Source organism: Sciurus vulgaris, assembly GCF_902686455.1.
Source record: "Sciurus vulgaris genome assembly, chromosome: 8".
In the NCBI taxonomy this organism is placed as follows: domain Eukaryota; kingdom Metazoa; phylum Chordata; class Mammalia; order Rodentia; family Sciuridae; genus Sciurus; species Sciurus vulgaris.
Window position 1 is genome coordinate 90,205,724 of NC_136468.1, and position 20,101 is coordinate 90,225,824.

The following is a 20,101-nucleotide window of genomic DNA, read 5'->3' on the forward strand; positions in this document are numbered from 1 at the left end:
CAAAGACTCAAGATCATGTTTCTTCTCTGTTTAAATTAGAAGGCTCCTCATAAAGGTGAGATGCTGCTACATCAATAATTAGTAGTATATTTGTATTTAATTCTGCCTAGAGTTCATAACAAATATAAGTGGCACTAAACAAATATTTGTTGAATTGATGGGTCTAAGTAATGAACTACACTATTTCAGACCTCCATGAGACACTGTTCATGTGGTCCTGTCCCTTCAAATGACAGACTATAAAAATGAAGCCAGAGGAGTAATTGACTGACTTAATCAAGTTTACATCACTGGTGAGTGGTAGGGCCAACACTCAAAGCCACGATCCATTTTGGGTTCCAGATCTAATCTGCTTCCCATTGTTCCACCTTTGGTTATTCAAATATTCTGAGTCTTATTGTCTTAATGGAGAATAGCAGCCTATAATAACCCCTTTCACAGATTTTGACAATGAGATAAATAAACAACAGAAACACAAGTAGGTTCAATTTTTTTAGAAACAACTCTGTATAATCCAGGTTCATGATATTATAACTCATCAGTACACCCTGGCAAGATAGCAAGCAACTTGTCTGAGTCACATTGGTATGCTAGAGCCATCCCCAGAAGAGGGAACTGCTAAAGTTTCAGGAACTTTGCAAACCAGTTATTCAACACAACCACTGTTGAATATTAAAACATAAAGACTTACCCTGGAATGTGTTGTATTTTTAAACACGGGTTTAAAAAAAAAAAAAAAAAAAAGTACTTGAAAAACTCATCACTTCCTGGTAATCTCAGTACATTTCAGCATTACCTATGGTCTGGAGTCGTGTGTTTTGTTTCTGATTGGCATCAGTTACTAACAGTCCTGCTTATATTACAGTTTGCTTCTGCACATCCTTGTTCAACACTGCATACAAGCAGCCATGTTGGTAGATTAACTCAGCCATGATGGCAGTATTTACATCACAGAAATCAGCAAACACCATGTGTCAGGGCTTTTCCCCCCAGAGATCCAGCTGTTTAACACCTGCCTGCACATATTGGCCTCATGTGCATTATTTGTAAAATGAGCTGCATTCTACTTTCCTTTAGCTCACACTCTGATCCCCACTGGGATGGCCAGAAGCGACACAGGGAAAACCCACCCAGTTAACCTCCATGCACGGAAGCAAAGGTAAAATACCAGCTATGAAGTCCTCAGCAAAGAAACCTGAGAAATGTATGTGTTCTCTCGGTGAAAAAAAGAAGAAAAAACTCTAGGACAAGGACAAAGAAACCAAGGGCAAACATTTTAACCAGCTTCTGTTCTGTCCCTTTCTCTTCTCCAATTTAGACTGCAGACTACTCCAATCAAGAGAGTAATGAATGTTTCATGCAATAAACATTATAGCTGCAATTAAAAGAGTTATTTGATTTCCCTTACATTTTAACTGCTTTAGATCCCAACATGATAAAAATATTTTTAAAAATAAACCAACTAGTAATAGACACTTTCATTCCTTCTGTAATAAAAGGCACACAAAATGGTTCTTCTATTTAAAAAAAGATGCAGTTCCCTCTCTCAAGATTATTCAAGTGCATCCAAATCATTTGAATTTGGCAATAAAGGGCTATTGTGTAACCCTGAATTAAATGCAACCTAAATCCCAACTCTGGCTATTTGTGAAAAGAATTTCTATGCAAACAAATGGTAAAAGAAGACTTTATTTTGAGGGATCCACTATTCATCTTCCTGAAGATATCATTTTAATTTCTAAAATTCATATTTGAAGCACTCTTCCCAGAGAAGACATGACCATAACATACAAGGTGGAGGGTACTGACACTTACACGCCTATCTCTTCCTCACAGGCCACACCTCTGGCATGAGACCATGGTACCTAATCTCTTTAATGAATGAGCGTCACTATCTCTGTGGCAGTATCCTTGGGCTTGCAGGAACAGGAGACAAACCAGAGTGGTGTGGCAGGCAGAGAATGAGAAGGACTAGAAGACAAGAAAATAATGTGACCTGGCACTACTGTAAGGAGCTTGGCCTTGATATCTCACCCACCCAGAGGAAACAGTAGTGAGTGGGGGGAGAGATGGGAAGTGAAAGCAGAGATATTTCAAAATGTTAGGGATGGTTTTGAGCATTAAAGATCGTGCTCATGCCTAGCACAGTGGTGCATGCCTATAATCCCAGCAGTGCATCTCAGGAGGCTGAGGCAGGAGGATCATGAGTTCAAAGTCAGCCTCAGCAAAAGTGAGGTGCTATGCAACTCAGTGAGACCCTGTCTCTAAATAAAATATACAGTAGGGCTGGGGATGAAGCTCAGGGGTTAAGTGTCCCTGAGTTCAATCCCTGGTGCCCCCCCCAAAAAAAATTATGTTCATAATCAAAGGCATAGTCACAGTCATAACCCTGGTAATAACTATCAATTGCTGAACACTTTCCATGGACAAAGAACTATGCTAATTGCTTTCCCTGCTTAATTTCTAACCCTTACCAGATAGGTACTATAATCATTCCATTCTGTAGCTTTTGGGGAAACTGATCCTCAGAGAATGTACATTACTTGTCCAGGTTCACAGGTTCAGGTAGTAAGTGGTAGAGCAAAGAATTAAGGCTCAGGGATCAGAAGGTGACAACTTAAAACATGGCACCTGGGCACATTGACTACTTTAAGCTGATGGAATTGGTGCAGGAAGGTCTCTTTGACCTTCTCCCACCTTTACTCCTGAGAGCTGATCGTAAAAGAATTTTCTGACTCACCTTGACTGAAAGTAGGTCACAAAGACCTTCATTCCAGACTGGTACCAGAAGAATGCCACTTGGAGAAGCCCAAAGGGTCTGGACAGGACTTGCGGACTCCCCCCACTCCCCAGTTTATTGCCATCAGATCCTTCCCTTCTGTCCTCCAGTCTCACTTTCTGCCCAACCATCCAGCATTCCCTGGGTCTCTGACTCATCATTTTCTGAAGGCTTCTGTGTCACTTAACACCTTTGTTAAATAAAACTTGCTATGCTCTCCTCTTACTAATCTCCTATTGTTTATGTTATAGGGGTCTCAGCCTTGAACCTTGTGCGGGCAAGGAAAAGATATGACTTTCTCCTCCCTACAATTGTCAGTCCTAATCAGCCTCCAAAGACCAAACTATAGCCCTAGACCAGGATTTCTCAAAATGTTTTACTGGGGCCAAGGTCCATCCTCCCTATTTAGGTAACTTGGAAAATACATATATGTTCCCTACAGAATTAAACTAATATGTTTCTGTAAGTTCTTCTTAAAGTTCAGTATTTCACAAACTAACAATATTTGACCAGGAAAGTCTTTCTTGTGCATCTTAACAACAATTCTGTCATATACTCTGTGATTTTTATTCCTTCACAAACATGTTGGAGAGACATCTATATTCCAGATGCTTCTCTGTGCACCCTCCCAAAAGCATCTGGACTAACAATGGTCAGGAGATACATTTTTGAGTAGACAGCCTGGGAATGGGAAAGAACCAGCCTTGCAGATCAAGCCAAGGCCCCCGGGTACAACAAGCTTATTCACTGGCTGGTGGGACCAAGAGAGTAGAAGAGGGAGTGCTCGTGATAAGGTGGGCAGGAGTCAAATTTGTAGTTTTCTCTGTCTGCCTAAGGGTTAACAATGGGAGACCACGGAAAAGTTATAAGCAAGGAGTGATATTGTCTGATGCACTTTATGAAATGATCACACTGGTTGCTATCTGCAGGTAGACATTAGGAGAATAAGAATGGAAGTAGAGCACCAGGTAGGAGTCCAATGAAATGGTTCAGGAGAGAAGAAAGAGGGTGGGGCTACTCCAGGGACTAATAATAGCACTAGTGAAATGGTCAGCTGCATTTTAAAGGTAGACTCAGCAGTATTTGTTAATAGGTAAGATATAATGACTGAAGGGAAAACTAGAGATGACAACTGTCTTTGTCAAACAAATACTTGAGACTGCTTATTTATAAAGAACAGAAATTTAATTGGTGGCTTCAGAGGCTGAGAAGTCTCAGAGCACCAGCATCTGGTTGGAATCTAGGAAGGGTTCTCTTGCTGAATCATGACATGGCAGAGGACATGCCATGGTGACACAGAGCAGATGAGCTGGCTGGGGTCTCCCTTACTCTTCTTAGAAGGCCTCAATGACATCATGGAGGTCCCACAACCATGTCTTCATCTAACACTAATATCTTCCAAACGCCCCACCTCCAAAAAACCATTTACACGAATTTAGAGATTAAGTCTTTGAATTTTTTGAGAGACATTCAAGTCATAGCAAAAAAATCAAGCTTTTTTTTTTTTTGGCCCAGAGTGACTGCATATACATCACTGTGGGTTAAACTGTGTTAAGGTAGGATGAGGTCATACTGGAGTGGGATGGAACTGCAATTCAACATAATTCATGTCAGTATAAAACAAGGAGGGAATCCAAGATGGAGTGGCACAGAAGAAAGCAGTCACATACAAAAGAGGCAAAGACTGAGAGGTAAGCCAAGGAATGCCAAGGATTGCTGCCAAACACCAAAAGGCAAAAGAGGCAAGGAAGAGTTTTCCCCGCGGGGGGGGTTTCGAGTGGGTATGCCCTGCTGACACAGTGAGTATGAACTTCTCCAAACTCCAGAACTGTGCGGCAATAAATTTCTATTGATTCAAGTTGCCCAAAGTTGTGGTCTTTTGTTACAGCAGCTGTAGGAAACTAATACATTATGCTAAAACCACCAATGGGAAGTTGGGGGAGACTATGGATGAAGTTGAGATGGAGGGAAGGAGTGCAAAACCCCAAGAGTTCTACTTTTAAGTTTCCTATTAAGCATTAAGTGAAAATTTTTGAGTGGTTAGCAAGGAAATGAAAAAAAGGAAGATAAATTGTTTTCTTAAGTAAGATACTCCTGACATTATTGTAAGCCAGGATGTTCCACAGAGTTCTTTCTGGAATACTAGTGCAACAAGATAAAGGAAAAATGTTGGAAATTTTGGGTTAAGTAAATTAAATGGGTTTCAGCAATACAAAGCATCTTAGAGTCTTTCACATATACACAAATGAAGAAATGTTTGGTTACCAGTATCAGCTTCAACTACCGTATGCAAAATATGAAGTCTCAAGGGGAATGAGGAGAATAGTTGGGCAAGGGAAAGGAACTCTAAAGTCAAACCAACCAAAATGCTTACACATGGCTAATAAAGGGCACACACTTATAGAATCCCCTCACTAAAGATTTTAAAATCTAACATGCAGCTATCCAAGTATGGAGACAAGAGAAAAAGTCCAGGACTGGTTTGTCTTGTTTATTGAGCCACTGAAACAATTTCTAGTATTGCTCTGTTAGCAGTTTCTGAAAGCAAATTTTCTCTCTCTCTCTCTCCATATACAAATATATATTCACTGTTTACTTGCTGCCTTCGGACATCTGTCCATAACATCTTCTTGCTACCATCTATTGATTGATCATTAATATGATCTCCATATATCCAATTCAAAATACAAATTTTGGCCTATAAATTGACTTCTAACATGGCCCATTGCCCCCTTTATTAACTCTATCATTGCCTTGTCTTCTGTAGTCTGTGTTTTCATGGATCCTCTAGAATTTTCTCCTTCAGAGTCTCCTCTTCACATATACCTTGCCCTTAATTATGGAGCCAGGTTCCATCCCTGTTCACAGCTTATCTCCCCCCCCACAGACTCTCCGGAGTGGTCATCATTTCCCCCAGCACTTCTACTGATACCACTCAGAACAGCTCTTCTCAAAAGTTTCAGATTCATCAATCCAATCAACAACTTGACACTTTCACCTGATGTCCTGAGAGTTTATTAAACTCAACACATTGAAATGGAACCTAATCCTTCTGCTAAAACAGTGATCTAAACACATTTACTTCTGTTCCCACAGAAAACCTCCCTAAAATGAGAGTAAAGACATTTTTAAAAGGTATAAAGTTCATGGCCCAAGAAAACAGGAGACAAAAGTAAATGAGGCAGATCAAACTTGTGTTGTTGTTAGATGGGAAAGTGAACAAATGGTTTGCAGAGAATGCAAGCAGAACATAATGAAAAACAAGCCAACTCACATTACAGAATGGCAGAAAGGCTCAAAATGGAAAGTACTGGTACTGCAGAGGGCAAAGTGAAGCCTGAGGCCGGAAGCAGAGGGAGCAGTGATGGATGTCCCTCAACCCTGACAGGTTCTCAGGGCTTCCCCTTCCTGCTAACAGAGCAGGGGAGAGACTTATTCCATAGAAAAGTTATTCTTCAGAAATAGGAACCAAAACAGTCTGGACTTGGAACTGTGAGAAATAGTAAGGAGTCACCCTACTGAAAACTATGTCTACTCGCCAATGGTACCCCACCCCTGGAACACTCAGAAACTGGCAACCAGGACCACACACTCTCCATTCTCATCCTATGCAGGAATCCTCCCTACAAGAGCTGGATCCTCCGGAGAAAGAGCCTACAAACTCAGATGTGGGGTCCTCCGATTGAAATGCCTTGGACCCCTCCAACAACTAACTGCTGACAGGTCCCTTCAACACAATGGAGCCTCCAACCAGCAATTTAATTTCTCACACTTACATAAACAGATTGCAAGGAACCACAGGAAAGCTGCCAACTTGGAAGAAAATGCAAAAGGAACTACACGGGGAGCGGAGGGGAACCTCAGAAGTAATAGAAATGCACCAAACAGAATAACTTGGGCCAGGGGAATTCTATATATCCTTAAGGAGTTAAGAGAAGACATTGCATTCAGTAAACAGCAGAATGTCATTTTAAAAAGGCATTGGAATGATCCAAAAAGAGACAGGTGTTAATGAAGTATATTAAAATATACAAGAAAGGGATTGCATTATAGGGAACTATTTGGCTCAACCATGAGCAATATTTATATGAATAAGGTAAGCATTAGATATTGACTTAGCAAAAAAAAAAAGCTCTATAATCAAGGTAAATTGGAAGATAAGGTATGTAAAAGTGCTATGTTCTCACCTTCTAATAAGAAGTAAACAGAAAATAGTTCAAAGTAACAAAGGTACAATTTTCAAAACTATGAAAAAAGACTAGGCAGATTACTTAGAAATTAGAGATGAGTGGGGTGCAGTAATCCTAGCCTCAACAATTTAGTGAGGCCCTAAAGAACTCAGTGAATTCTGTATCCGAATAAAACAGAAAAAAAGGGCTGGGGATGTGGCTCAGTGGTCCAGTGCCCCTGAGTTCAAACACGGGTATGAAAGAAAAAGAAAAAGATATTGGAGATAAATACAGGTAAAAGTACAGGAGGAAGTCTCAGAGATAAAGGAAGGATAGGTTTATTATGAGAACTATACTAATCCTGGATTTTCACCTATGTATATGTATTGCATTGACACAGATTAAAAGTAATGAAGAAGCCCAGCACAGTGGCGCATGTCTGTAATCCCAGTAGCTTGGGAGGCTGAGGCAGGAAGATCTCGAGTTCAAAGCCAGCCTCAGCAAAAGCAGGCACTAAGCAACTCAGTGAGACCCTGTCTCTAAATAAAATACAAAATAGGGCTGGGGATGTGGCTCAAAGGTCGAGTGCCCCTGAGTTCAATCCCCGGTATTCCTCCCGACCCCAAAAATATGCAATTTAGAAACTCAAAAATTAAATGTATGATCTTCGTCCCTGAACATGGTCCTTCCTTCTCTATTTTCTGTCTTGTTGGAAATAGTCTTATGCTGTCAAGCCCTAAAGGCAGGACCTTAGATTTACTCCTGACTTATCTATTTACCCTTAGCTGTTTTCTCCAAAGCAATCACCTACTGAATTCCTACATGTTTTTTTCAAAACCCACCCTCTTCTCTCTATCCCCACATCCTCAGCCGAATCTAGTTCTTGTCCTCTCTGGCCTGGACTACTGTAAATCTCCAAGCGAGTTTCCAACCTTGGTCTCAAAACTCCTAGTTAAACGAATCTCTCCATCCCCACCCCCCCAATTTGGTCTTGTTGCTCCAGTTTGCAGAAGCGGGGGGATGGGATTTATGCCATTTAAAAAGGTGTTATGCAGCAACAGATAACCAATCCAGAGGCAGGACACAAGCTTATGGAGGAAGTGGAGGAGGAGCAGAATGGAACCTAAAGGAGTCAGTGCAGGGCTGGTGGTGGAGACTTGTAATATGTTCTAAGACATTTACTGTTATCCTTAGTGACTAGGAACCACTGAGGGGCTTGGCATTTTGAAAAGAATACTATGACCATAGTGCAAGGGCGGGCTTAAGCTGGGAAGTGAGCAGACTTCACTGTGAGCCAGAACAGACGATGGGGGCTTGAATGAGGCTGGTGAAAAGGCAAGGCCACAGCGTGGTCAGGGCAGGCTGAGAAACAACAGGCAGGAAGGTCAGGCAGAGCCCTGTGAGTGATGAAAAGGGGCAGCTGAAGTAGAACAAAGAAACTGCATGACTTCCATCTGACTTAGACTTGGGTGGGTGCATGGTGGTACCACCAGATCTGCAGCTACTAGATTGTGCCATGTTTAACTAGCAACTGTGGGACATGTGTGAGTATGTGTGTGTGTGGAGTGTGTGTGTGTGTGTGTGAGAGAGAGAGAGAGAGAGAAGAGACGAGAGACAGAGACAGACAGAGACAAAGACAGAGACAATAAGATCCCCAAGAAAGTACAAATTGGTCTTGCTACTGATCAGACTGAGATGCAGAACCATGCAGTATTTCTACACACTCAAGGCCACACTGCACTTGCAGAGTGACTGGCAATTCTTTCTTCTGAGTTTACTGTTGTTTCTTATCAACGATATTGTTTGGGCAGTCCCTCCCACGTCCTGAACAGAGATTGGAGAAAGTTAGTTGTCCAACTTCCCAGGCAATCAGATAGATCCCTCCCTGATTCTCAGAGAAGGCCAGACTTGGAGGAGGCCACCTCCTAGCTCCCCCCTGGGTCTGGAGGCAAGTAAACTAAAAAACCACCTTTGCGTCATTATAAGTATATTCCTAGTGGTCTTTGATCAGTGGGCTTTAATATCCCACTTGGAAAGTGTATTAAAAAAATAAAATAAAAAAAAAGAAATGTAAGGAGACCATGAAGTACAGAGAGAAGAGAAAATAAAGCCAGTCCATGGAGGGGAACTGAGGCCCTCCATATTGTTCTGAGACACACAAGGAAAGCCCTCTGCCACAATTCCTGCCTGTACAAAGGTTCAAGTCTCAGCCATGACTGTGTCAACAGGTGTATCCTTGGGTAAGTCAATTTGTTTCTCCCTCTGGACTTCAGTTCCTGAATTTGTAAGGAGGTTAGATGGGCGGTATGATTTTCAACATCCTCTCCCTGCTTGGAATGTCTAGGATTCAAAATAGCAGCCAAGAAGATGAGATAAAACTGCTGCAGGGTGTGAGTCACAGTGGTGATTCATGCAGGCCACCCTGATGAGAGAGTTCCCAAGCTCACTCTGGGGCCTTGAACCTCTCCACATGTGGGTCAGTGTTTACTGTAAAGCCAGCTACCTAAGAAAGGATATTTTGGGGTCTGTGCCACAAAAACTGGTTCAATTACATATACCTGGGGCACAGATTTTTAAACAACCAAACCCTATCAACAAATTCTAAAACAGCAACTTCCAGCCAGTTTCCTTTGAAATAAAGTCTAGATTGAACAGACCCTGACCCTTAGATACATGTGTACAGTGAACTGGGGAAGAAGTCTTGGTGTCACAGCAAGCACTGCCATCTGCCAGTCCAGGAAGCTTCTGTGTCACAGTGGCACAAGCAGGTCACTGTCCTCCAAGCCAAGTTAATTCCATAAATACCCCAATACTGAGAGGGGAAGAAAACAAAATAAAGTGAAACTAATTACTTCCAGTTGATTAGCTACTTGAGAATTATATTCTTCATCAGACACTCATTCAGGAATGGTCTACATTTTCAGAATTGGCTATGGCTGCCATTATCACCCTGCATCAAATACAAAACTCATATCATAGGATCCAGACATGCCTCTGAATAGCTTCACCCTTGACTTTCTGCATTTCTTGCTACCTGACTTAGGAGCTAATGGTTTTTTGCCTGGCCATGTCTTTTCCTGCAACCTTCCTATCCTCCCTCAGCACTGAATAAAACATTTCTTGGTCCATTCAAAAGTACAGGTCCTTCCACACTTTTCCTCATGAAAATAGATTTGTCTCCTCAATTCATTAGAGATTTTCTGGGCATATACTACAAGGTGAGACACCTTGCCAAAACTTATGGGGTGTCTCAGATGAAAAAGAGAGACCTACTTTCAAGGAACCCTCATTTGAGAAAAGAAAACAGACAAAAACCAGCCACCCAGGCAGATTGGGTAAGTACTATAATAAGCTCAAAGGCTCCACTCTGTAACTCACTACCAATAAACCCTGCTCTTGTTAAGTCCTCGCTGGATCACGATCCCCTAGCAATGCAAACCCCACTTCCCTATACAACTGGCAACCTGAAACTTCAGCAAACAAGATTTGAAGATATAGAGCACAATTGTTATGACTACCAATGGCCATCGGGGTGAAATTGCTGTGGGCTCCACATCCTGTCCCTCTGTCCTCCCAAATTCTTACATAAAAGGAAAATAAATAGAAGTGACCTTAGAGACGCACACACAAAGGATGATGGGGGAAAGGCACAAGATTGGCAAGGAAAAGCAAGTGACAGAAACTAATTTTTCCCAATTTCACCCTTAAAACAACAGGATTGAACTCTCTCTCTCTCTCTCCTCCTCTCTCTCTCTCTCTCTTTTTCACTTCTTGGTCACCAGGAGGTAAAACCTACTTCATCAACCAGACACTCTCACCATGATATTCTGTGCTGCCACCGGCCCCAAAAACAACATGGACAAGTAACTATGGACTAAAACCTCTGAAACTGTGAGCCAAAATAAACCTTTCTTTCTAATAAGTTGATAATCTCAGGTATTTTGTTATGATGACAGAAAGCTAATACAATAGTACTGCAATAAATATGTAAATGCAATTATCTCTTCAATATACTGATTTCCTTCCTTTGGATGTACATACCCAGTAGTGGGATTGCTGGATCATGTTATAGATCTATTTTTAAGGTTTTGAGGAACCCTCCACATTGTTTTCCACAATGGCTATACTAATTTCCATTCCCACCAATAGAAGTGGAATTGACCTAGTGTCTATCAACTGATGAATGAATAAAGAAAATGTAAGTATTAAATACATATACCTGAATATTATTTGGCCATAAAAAGTGATGAAATCCTATCATCTGTGACAACATGGGTGGAACTGGAGGACATTATATAATTATACTGTTATTATATTTATGAATCATGGCTATATGCAAATCATATGCAAATGTGAACACCACTCTCCACAGGGATAGCTTTCTCTTTGATTTCTCTGGCTTCTAGAGCAAAAGCAATTTGGAAAATAAAAATAGAAAATTACTCTGTGTTGGACTAAAATTTGTTTATGCATTTAAGTACCTGTAACAATACTTCCAATGGCACCCCTAAGCTAAAAATGTCTTGTTCATGCAGAAGAATATTGTGAACTAGAATTGGGTTAGATAGTACTGATAAAATACAAATAAACCAGGCATAAAAAGACAAATACTATATGATCTCACTCATTTGTGGAATATTAAGAAAAAAAATGAACTTTTAGAAGTGAATAACATAATAGTTAACAGAAGATGGAGAGAGTAGAGGGTAGGCAGATTTGGGGAAACATTCGTCAACTGTACTGTTACAGTTAGAAGTAAGTTCTGATCAGTTATTGCACAGTAGTGTGACTATACACTGCAATAATGAACTGTATATGTCAAAAAAGCAAGACAAAAGGTTTTGAACGTTTTTACCACAAAGATATGATAAATGTTTGAGGAGATACACTTACATTACACAATGTATACATGTATTTTAATGTCATATGGTACCCCATAAGTATGTCCACTATTTGTGTCAATTAAAATAATTTTAAATAAATAAAAGAAAAAATGTAAATTTTTATTTCCCCAGATAAGTAAGTGTGACTTACAGATTTGGGGTGTAAATAAAGAGATGAGTTAACAAGGTGTGAAAAGAAGAAATACATATAAATGCTGAAGGCAGAAAACAAAGGTGATTCTGAGAATAAAAGCTTGCTAGAAACTCACAGGTATCTTCAAATTAGCTTTGGATTTGAGTATAAAATCTGAGGTCTGAAATAGGACCAAAACTAAAAAAAATAAAATAAAATAAATAAGAAAAATTCCCACTTGTTAGAATGAGGTCATATTTCTAGACTTGATTTATCAAGTCTCCTTATGTTACATGCACTAGTTATTTCCATGTTGGCTTCTGAAGGTCTACTATCCACCCTTCTTCCTGAGGCTCTGTGCCTGGTGTAGGTCTGTGGGTGGCACCAACTCCCCTGCCCTCTTGGCAGCAACTGGGTTCCACCAGAGGGCAGCACCTGCAGGAGACTGGGAGAAACTCCCGCTAGGGCTGGCCTTGCTCTGTTCCACCCTGAAAGGGTATCCTCAAGTTTTATGCTCTAGCCACCTTCCTTGCCTCACTCCACAGTAACACCAAGGAAGAAATAAGAAATTCTATCTAGGATCCAGTAAAGTCTTCCAGACAAGGTTGCAATTTGATGACTACTATGAGCCCAGATGAAAAGTATCTAGAATTCTCCATTTTTCACATTATCTATTTCCACCCCACCCCACAATATACTAGTTTGGGTGGATTACATCATAGGTCTCATAGTTGGGAAATCAGAAATGAAGTAATGAAAATATAACCCGACAGTACCAATGAAAATGATATAACATCAAATGACCCTGGATCAAGCAACTTATACTGTTATTATATATATAATAACAAATATATGAAACATTGCTCTATGCAAATCATATGCTAATATGAACACCACCCTCCACAGAGCTAACTTTCTCTTTTATTTCTCTAGCTTCTAAAGCAAATCCACTTTGGAAAGTAAAAGTAGAAATTTACTCTGTGTTGGTCTAAAATTGGTTTATGTGTTTCAGTACCTGTAACAACACTGCCAATGGCACCCCCAAGCTAAAACGCCTTGTTCATGCAGATTAATATTGTGAACTGGAATTGAGTTAGATGGTATTGGTGAAGGACATAGATATTTCCACCTGTGTCTATAGGGGCTTGAGCAGGTGAGTAACCCAACCAACCCAGAGACAGGCAGTCAGGGTAGGCTAAATTTACATATGCTTAGACATGCATTTTTCTGTTAATTTTGGTCATTTCCCACTCCTTACCTTCCTTGGGATCTCTAATTCCCATCTCTACCCAAACATTTTTATTAAAAAATTTAAAAACAAAAAGATGTGAAGAAGACTGTGGCAGAAGGTGGTAATATTAATGTTCTAAATAAGGCACCAAGAAATTCAGAAGTGGAACTTCCCCCTCCTCCACAAGCATTTGTTTCCTGCCCATAAACAGGAATGCCATGCAGAGTTGCTTCCATTTATTTTTAGAAAAAAAAAAAAAGTGTAAAAGATTTTTAAAAATAAACCCCATAGATCTGCAGGCTAACGTTTCCACTGTCCAATGAGCTGCACAGACATCTTTGTTTGTTTGGTTTCTTAATGATACTGGGGACTGAACTCAGGGCTACATCCCCAGTCCTTCTTATTTTTTGTTTTTTATTTTGAGACAGGCCCTCCCAAAATTGCTGAGATTGGCCTCTAACCTGCAAACCTCCTTTTTCAGCCTCCTGAGTTGCCCACAGTGCCCAGTTAGCATAACCAGCTCCTGAGCATCAACTTTCCTTCTGCTGGGTACAGTCACAGGCCTACCTGAGCTGGGAAGAACCAGAAGAAGATGTTGCTGTTGTAGGTTTTATTCACAGTGAAGTAGCCAGAGTAACTAATTATGTTCAGTCCTAGAAAAGCTCTCACCAAACTCAATTTTCTTCCTAGAGGGGAAAAAGAAAAATTTCCAAGGATTAGAGAAAAATATACTACATGTACCATTGCAGTCTTGGCATGGTTTCAACTCCAGGGCAAGATGTGGGATGAAGTGAACAGAGGCGCTCCAAGGGATTGGGCATGCCAGGTACACCTCAGCCAGGGTCAGCCTCCTCCACCCATCCCACATATCCTGCATACACAATTTAGCCAGGGACAAGTGAAAATTTTGAACCTTTTTATTGGGATGGAATCCAAAAAATATTTTATGAGTCGTAAAAGGGAAGAAGGAGGAGGAGGAGGAGAGAATCAGCTATTATCACATCTGGAGTAAATCAAAGTGTTCACACTGGGTCCCGTGGAGAGGGGCAGGATAAAGTCACCTGATCCCAAAGAGTCAGATGCAAGAAAAACAACAAAGTCACAAAGCTCTCGGTCCTGGGTCCTGGGAGCCCTATGTTCTCCACTCTCTTGTTATGAAGGCAAAGGTCAGCCATGTCCATTCAGGGAAGCAGATAGAGGACCAAGGGACCAGGGGAGGGTGGGGCTGGAGGGAAGTGGTAGGCAGGGAGCCTGGAGGTGTCCTATGGCTACTCAAGGGGAGCCAAGTAGGATGACAGGGCAGTTGTAGAAGGCAGAGTTCTGGGCTTCAGTAACAAGCAAATAGACAAGGACAGGAAATGGGAAAGAGGGCATGAAGCTCAGACACCTGAAGACATTCAGGAGTAAATAATACTTGGAGGAGCTAACTCTTACAAGGCAGTTGAGCCAACGGCCTTACATTATGTGGGAGTTATTATTGTCTCCACTTTACAGGTGAGAAAACTGAAGTGCAGAGAGGTTAAGTAACTTGCCTATAGTCACACAGTCAGTGAAGGAGATGTGGAATTTAGACTTAGCTGCAGGGTTTTGTTTCTTCCCCCACCCTACTACAGGGCTGATTAATTAGTTAGCCAGAAGGTATAACGGAGGGAAGTAGTGATTAGTGATTAGGAACTGAAAGTGAATATCAGGGTGTGGAAGAAGGAAGCAGGAGGGATGATGAACGGAAGATGAGAGTCCTTTAGCGGTCATGTGCAATAAAGATTAACCACTCCAGAAAGGCTATTTAAGTCTGAGACAAGACGAAGAATATGTCCAATAAAAGCCAGTGCCTCAAGAAAGGCTGTTTACATCTGACACAGACTAAATTGGAGGCTGGTTAGGAAGTAAGGAAGCTGGATTCTTCACACTTGCCACCCCATAGACTGTATTAGGGCCTCTGACTCCCCACCATTCAGGCCACATCACTGCCCCGGTGAGAATATTTACACCCAATGGAACAGTTGCTACAAATCAGGGCCCTGACCCTGAGAGCGGCTGCTAAGCTTTGACTAGCACAACGCGGCTCTGAGGCCGCAAGCTCCTCTGTGAAAACGAGCTTGCCTCCGCAAGAGGAAACCCATCTTCAGCACACAGTTCCTTTTCCCTAGCACTTTGCTGATCCTAGCACTCCTGTGGACCAGCTTTGTGACCCCTTGAGTAGGCATTTAACCTCCCTGTGCTTCAGCTTCTCCTTTATGAGAGATGGGCCTCCATATGGTACAGGAATATAAGAGTCCCCACATGCAGAACCTGTGGGCAGGAGCTGGCAATGCAGGGTACGGTCATCACTAGTGAAATACATCTGCTGATGAGGAACAGGCGAGCCTGGGAGCAGAGGTCGTGGTGGGGACAAGGCACCCCACCATGCCTGAGGGTCCTGCTGAGCTGGCAGAGTAGAAAAGTATGGATGTCCAAGTTGGACACACCTGGGTTTGTGATCCTCGCAAGGCCCCTCAGCAAGCTGCTTCATCTCTGAGCCTCTGTCCTTTGGTGCAAAATGTGAATGAGCATTCCAGGACCACAAGCTTTCTGTGAGCATCTGACGAAAAAAACGTGCTTACAGACTTGCCCATCAGGGAGCTGGACACAAAACAAAGGTCTATTCAGCAGGAGGCTGGCCGTCCCTAGTCCATGGCCACCCCAAAATGGCATCTAGAAGTCAGGAAGACCTGCCTTTTTCTGGATTAGCCCAGTTCTCTCAAACTCTGTGGCTCCTCCCACTCTCTTCCCAGTGAGACCTACCTCTCCTGCTGTGGTCTGAATGTCCCCCACCAAAACTCATGGGGAAATTTCACCTCCATGGTGACCTATCAACAGGGTGGAAATTTTATTCGACTAGGTATTTGAAGGTAGGGACTTGGTAGGTAATTAAGGTTAAATGAGGCAGTAAAAGTGAGGCCCCAGTACAATGGGACCTTGGCTTTAGAAGAACAGAAATGGGAGACCTGAGCTAGGACTATCTCGTCGTATGATCCTGTGAACCATTCCAGAAAAATCTTCACTAACAAAAATGACCTCCTCAGAGACAGCTCTGCACCTTAAACTTCTCAGCCTTCAGAACCCTAGGCTGAATAAACCTTTATTCTTTATTAATTTCTTAGTCTGTGTATTCAGTTATAGCAATGGAAAACAATGACCAGAAAAAGGAAAAGAAAAAAAAAAAAGTGGGGGCTGGAGAAGGACTTTAGGAGAAAGAAAAGAGAGATTTCTGGAAACTGGCATTTGCTGGCGCTCCCTCAACCCCTGTATTCTTCCCCCAGCTGTCATTTCCTCTTCTCCGCTGCTTCAACTCTCAATTAATCCACAGAAAGCTTACCCTCCAGGATTGGGTAGCCTTTAAAATGCTTTTGAAATGTTTTTAGCCAAACTATTAATCTCAAAATCAAACAGAGACACCTCTCCCCAACACCAAAAAGAGAGTGAGCAAGAGAACAAAGAAATAAAAATTGAGCATTTGGAAATGGGTGAGATGCAGACCGGAGAGAGGCAAACAGGCAAGAGGGGATTGGAGAAAGAAGACAGAGAAAAATGAGAAAGGTCAAAGTATAATGAGAAAAAGAGAAAATATATAATGGAAAGGAGCTGGAGGGAATGGAATATGGGTGAGAGATGATTGAATCAATCTGTCTTGAGGCCAGCACAGCACAGGGTCCGCTGGCCTGCTCTGGGAAGGTTCAGAGACTCACTCCTCCCTCCCCTGGGAACGCCAAACTTGCTCTCTGCTACTTTGTCCTTAGGTCCATTTCATCCCTTCCCTCCTCCATCCTGAGCTGCCAGAAAGCAGGAAATTCATCCTACTTCTCTTCAGATCCCCTGGGACTTAGCATCCTGCTTCACACATTTAAGACACTAAATAAATAATTCTTTTTTAATTTTTTTTATTTTTTTTTTATTTTGCGGTGCTAGGGATCGAACCCAGGGCCCTGTGCTTGCAAAGCAAGCACTTTACCAACTGAGCTATCTCCCCAGCCCCTAAATAAATAATTCTTAATGAATGCACATTAATGAGTAGATAATGACCAAAAAAAAAATGCAAGAACTATACCAGTCATGTGACACCACACTAGGGTTAGTTAACTTCCACCCTGTAATCCCAGCAGCTCTGGAGGCTGAGACAGGAGGATTGTAAGTTCAAAGCCAGCCTCAGCAACTTAGAGAGTCCCTAAGCAATTCAGTGAGACCCTGTTGCTAAATAAAAATTTTCAAAAGGCTAGGGGTATAGCTCAGTGGTTAAGTGCTCCTGGGTTCAATTTCTGGTTTGAAAAAAAGAAAAAAAATCGTAAGGAAGGTCCACCTCACTGGTATCCTAAGACACTTAGAAGACCTTTCCTCTAGTCCAAAAAGAAGTGTTTGGTCCCATTTGACATCTTAAATTCCTGTTCACCAAATCGCAGTAAAACAATTAAAAGTTCTTTCAACAAACAGGAATTTTTATATTTTAAAAGGTCCTGTTCATCCTTCCAGAGTCTATTAATGGAATATGGAAAACAAACCCCCAAGATAGAGGAGTTTTTATCTTTCTGGCACCGTGACTCACCATACAAATGTTTAAAAACAGTTTTTCAAAAAGGAAGAGGTTTTCTTTGAAGTGATTTCACTTCCTCTTTGGTATTTACCGCTGTCACTGTGTTTGTGATATTAACACTTAAGGAAGATCGGAGTGTGGCCAAGGAGAGCTGGATCCAGCTAATCGGGAAGCGTGTCCTGTTGGCCCACACTCATCACCACATAGACGAGATGTGACCAGCCCATAAGTAATAAGAGGACCGGAGAGCAAAATAGCCTTTAGAGTTTGTGAGACACACTATTTATCAACAATGCTTCTGCATTCATCTTGTTTCAGAGAATAAGGATTTATTCTAGCTGCAGAGAAAGTAAACATGCAATTACAATTACATAAAACTAAGCCAGCTAATTGGGGATTTAAAAAATAAAAATTTCCCTCGTCTTCTTGTGAGCTACTGTTTATCTCAAAAAACGCTCTGTTATGATATCAAGACTCACGTTCCTAGGGTTCTGACAAACTCGATAAACAAAAGGGATTTAGGGGAGAGAGCTGACCATCTGTCCAGAGCTTCCTGAACTTTCAGTAAAGCGGATGAATAAAATTACCCTTAATTATGTTGTCAGGGCCGCCTCTGAATACCCAGATGTACCAGCTTTTGGATCAGCCACTTAAAATTCCATTCAAAGATTTTGACTGCACAACATAACTTTAGAAGGTGACATTCCATACAGATTCCATATCTTAAATGTTGTCACATGGCAGAGTGAAGATCTGCCAGGACTGGTCCAGGACAATCAAACTGACCACCTGGATTTTTTATCCACTCCTGCTCCTTGCCCATAAGTACGGAGGGCACATAGGCCAGAAAAACAGGAACAGGAGGGATGTGGACAACCTGATACTGTTTTCACTTGGTTCTACTAGATATATGTCACAGACGGGCAGACCAAGGTCGCTTTCACTGAATGCCTTTGTTTAAGCCGTCTCCCTCATTCAGAGAGCTCAGACCTTTCACTATTTACCCAAATTTTTGCACACAGTCTCAAGCCTGGAGCTGATCACGTAGCACAGGGGTTCATAACAAGGGACTCTGGGGTTGACAGGCTCTAAGTCTAGCTCTTCCACTAACGAGTTCTATAGCTCTGGACAGGATATTTCATTTCTCTGAGTCTCATTTTTCTCACCTACAAAACAGTAACAATAATTATGCATTCTTTTTTTGGGGGGGTACTGGGGCTTGAACTCAGGGGTGCTCCACCACTGAGCCACATCCCAGCCCTATTTTGTATTTTATTTAGAGACAGGGTTTCACTGAGTTGCTTAGTGCCTTGCTTTTGCTGAGGCTGGCTTTGAACTTGCAATCCTCCTGCCTCAGCCTCCTGAGCTGCTGAGATTGCAGGCATGCACCACTGTGCCCGGCTTGCATTCTTCATTAAGGTTGCTTCAAGGACTAAATGAGCTAATGGATGTGGAAAACAATGCCTGGTGTGTGACTGGGACTCAACTTGCAATTTGCAAATATGTATTGAGTGCCTATGACATATAAGTACTATGCTCAGTACTAGGGCTATAATGACTAAACCTTAATTATCTATTATTTTTACTACCATTTGACTACCATTATCATTTTCTCCCTGGATTATGTCAAGCAATAGCTTACTTCTCCAGTTTTCCAGCACAACGAATTCAGATGTGAGGCTTCAGTACATAGTGCCTTAATTGTTTCATTTGTGCATATTTGGTCACTCAGAAAACCTCAAGCTTTTAAACAAATGGAAATAAACTATACCAGGCAAAACACAGAACAGAAGTCAGAAGATTTAGGCCCTGTACGGTCTCTGCTATCCCATCTCAATCACCTATATTTCCCTTGGGCAAATCATGTCAGATATTTGAGTCTCAACTTCCCCATATGAGGATTGGTAGAAATCCTACCAAATTGACTATCATAGTTATCCAACTCCTTGATATATATTTAGTTGTAGATGGACTCAATACCTTTATTACATTTATTTATTTATGTGCCTCTGAGGTTCAAACCCAGTGACTCATACACGTGCTAGGCAAGCACTCTACCACTGAGCCACCACCCCAGCCCCCAACTCCTCTTCAGCTCTAACTTAAGTGGTTTGCTTTGATTTATCATTAAGGAACATAACCTAAGTCATCAGAGTCCAGTAACGAGGGAGCCGAACCGCAGGTGTGTGATCCAATTTGGGGTCTTGGTGAATGATGCAGCGCCTCCTCCTGCACTTCCTAAGGAATAGCCCTGGGCAACAATCTTCTCCTGGCTTTTCTACATCAAGTGAAAACGAGTCCTTTTTAGAAATGCTGAATGCATTGTCTAAGTTTTTTCA

General features: G+C 41.7%; 1 protein-coding gene across 4 annotated transcripts in view; it reads right to left on the bottom strand.

Moving 5' to 3' along the window:
* CPVL (carboxypeptidase vitellogenic like) overlaps positions 1-20,101 on the bottom strand; it is a 157,362-nt gene that overhangs the window by 116,229 nt on the left and 21,032 nt on the right. For 3 of the 4 annotated variants that reach the window (XM_079152571.1, XM_079152570.1, XM_079152568.1), the window contains exon 1: positions 2,741-2,914. The exons of the other annotated variant lie outside the window; for it this stretch is intronic. The gene's annotated coding sequence lies outside the window, so the exon portion shown is untranslated. Of the gene's footprint in view, positions 1-2,740; positions 2,915-20,101 lie in introns of those variants that run through there. 4 annotated transcript variants of the gene reach the window in all.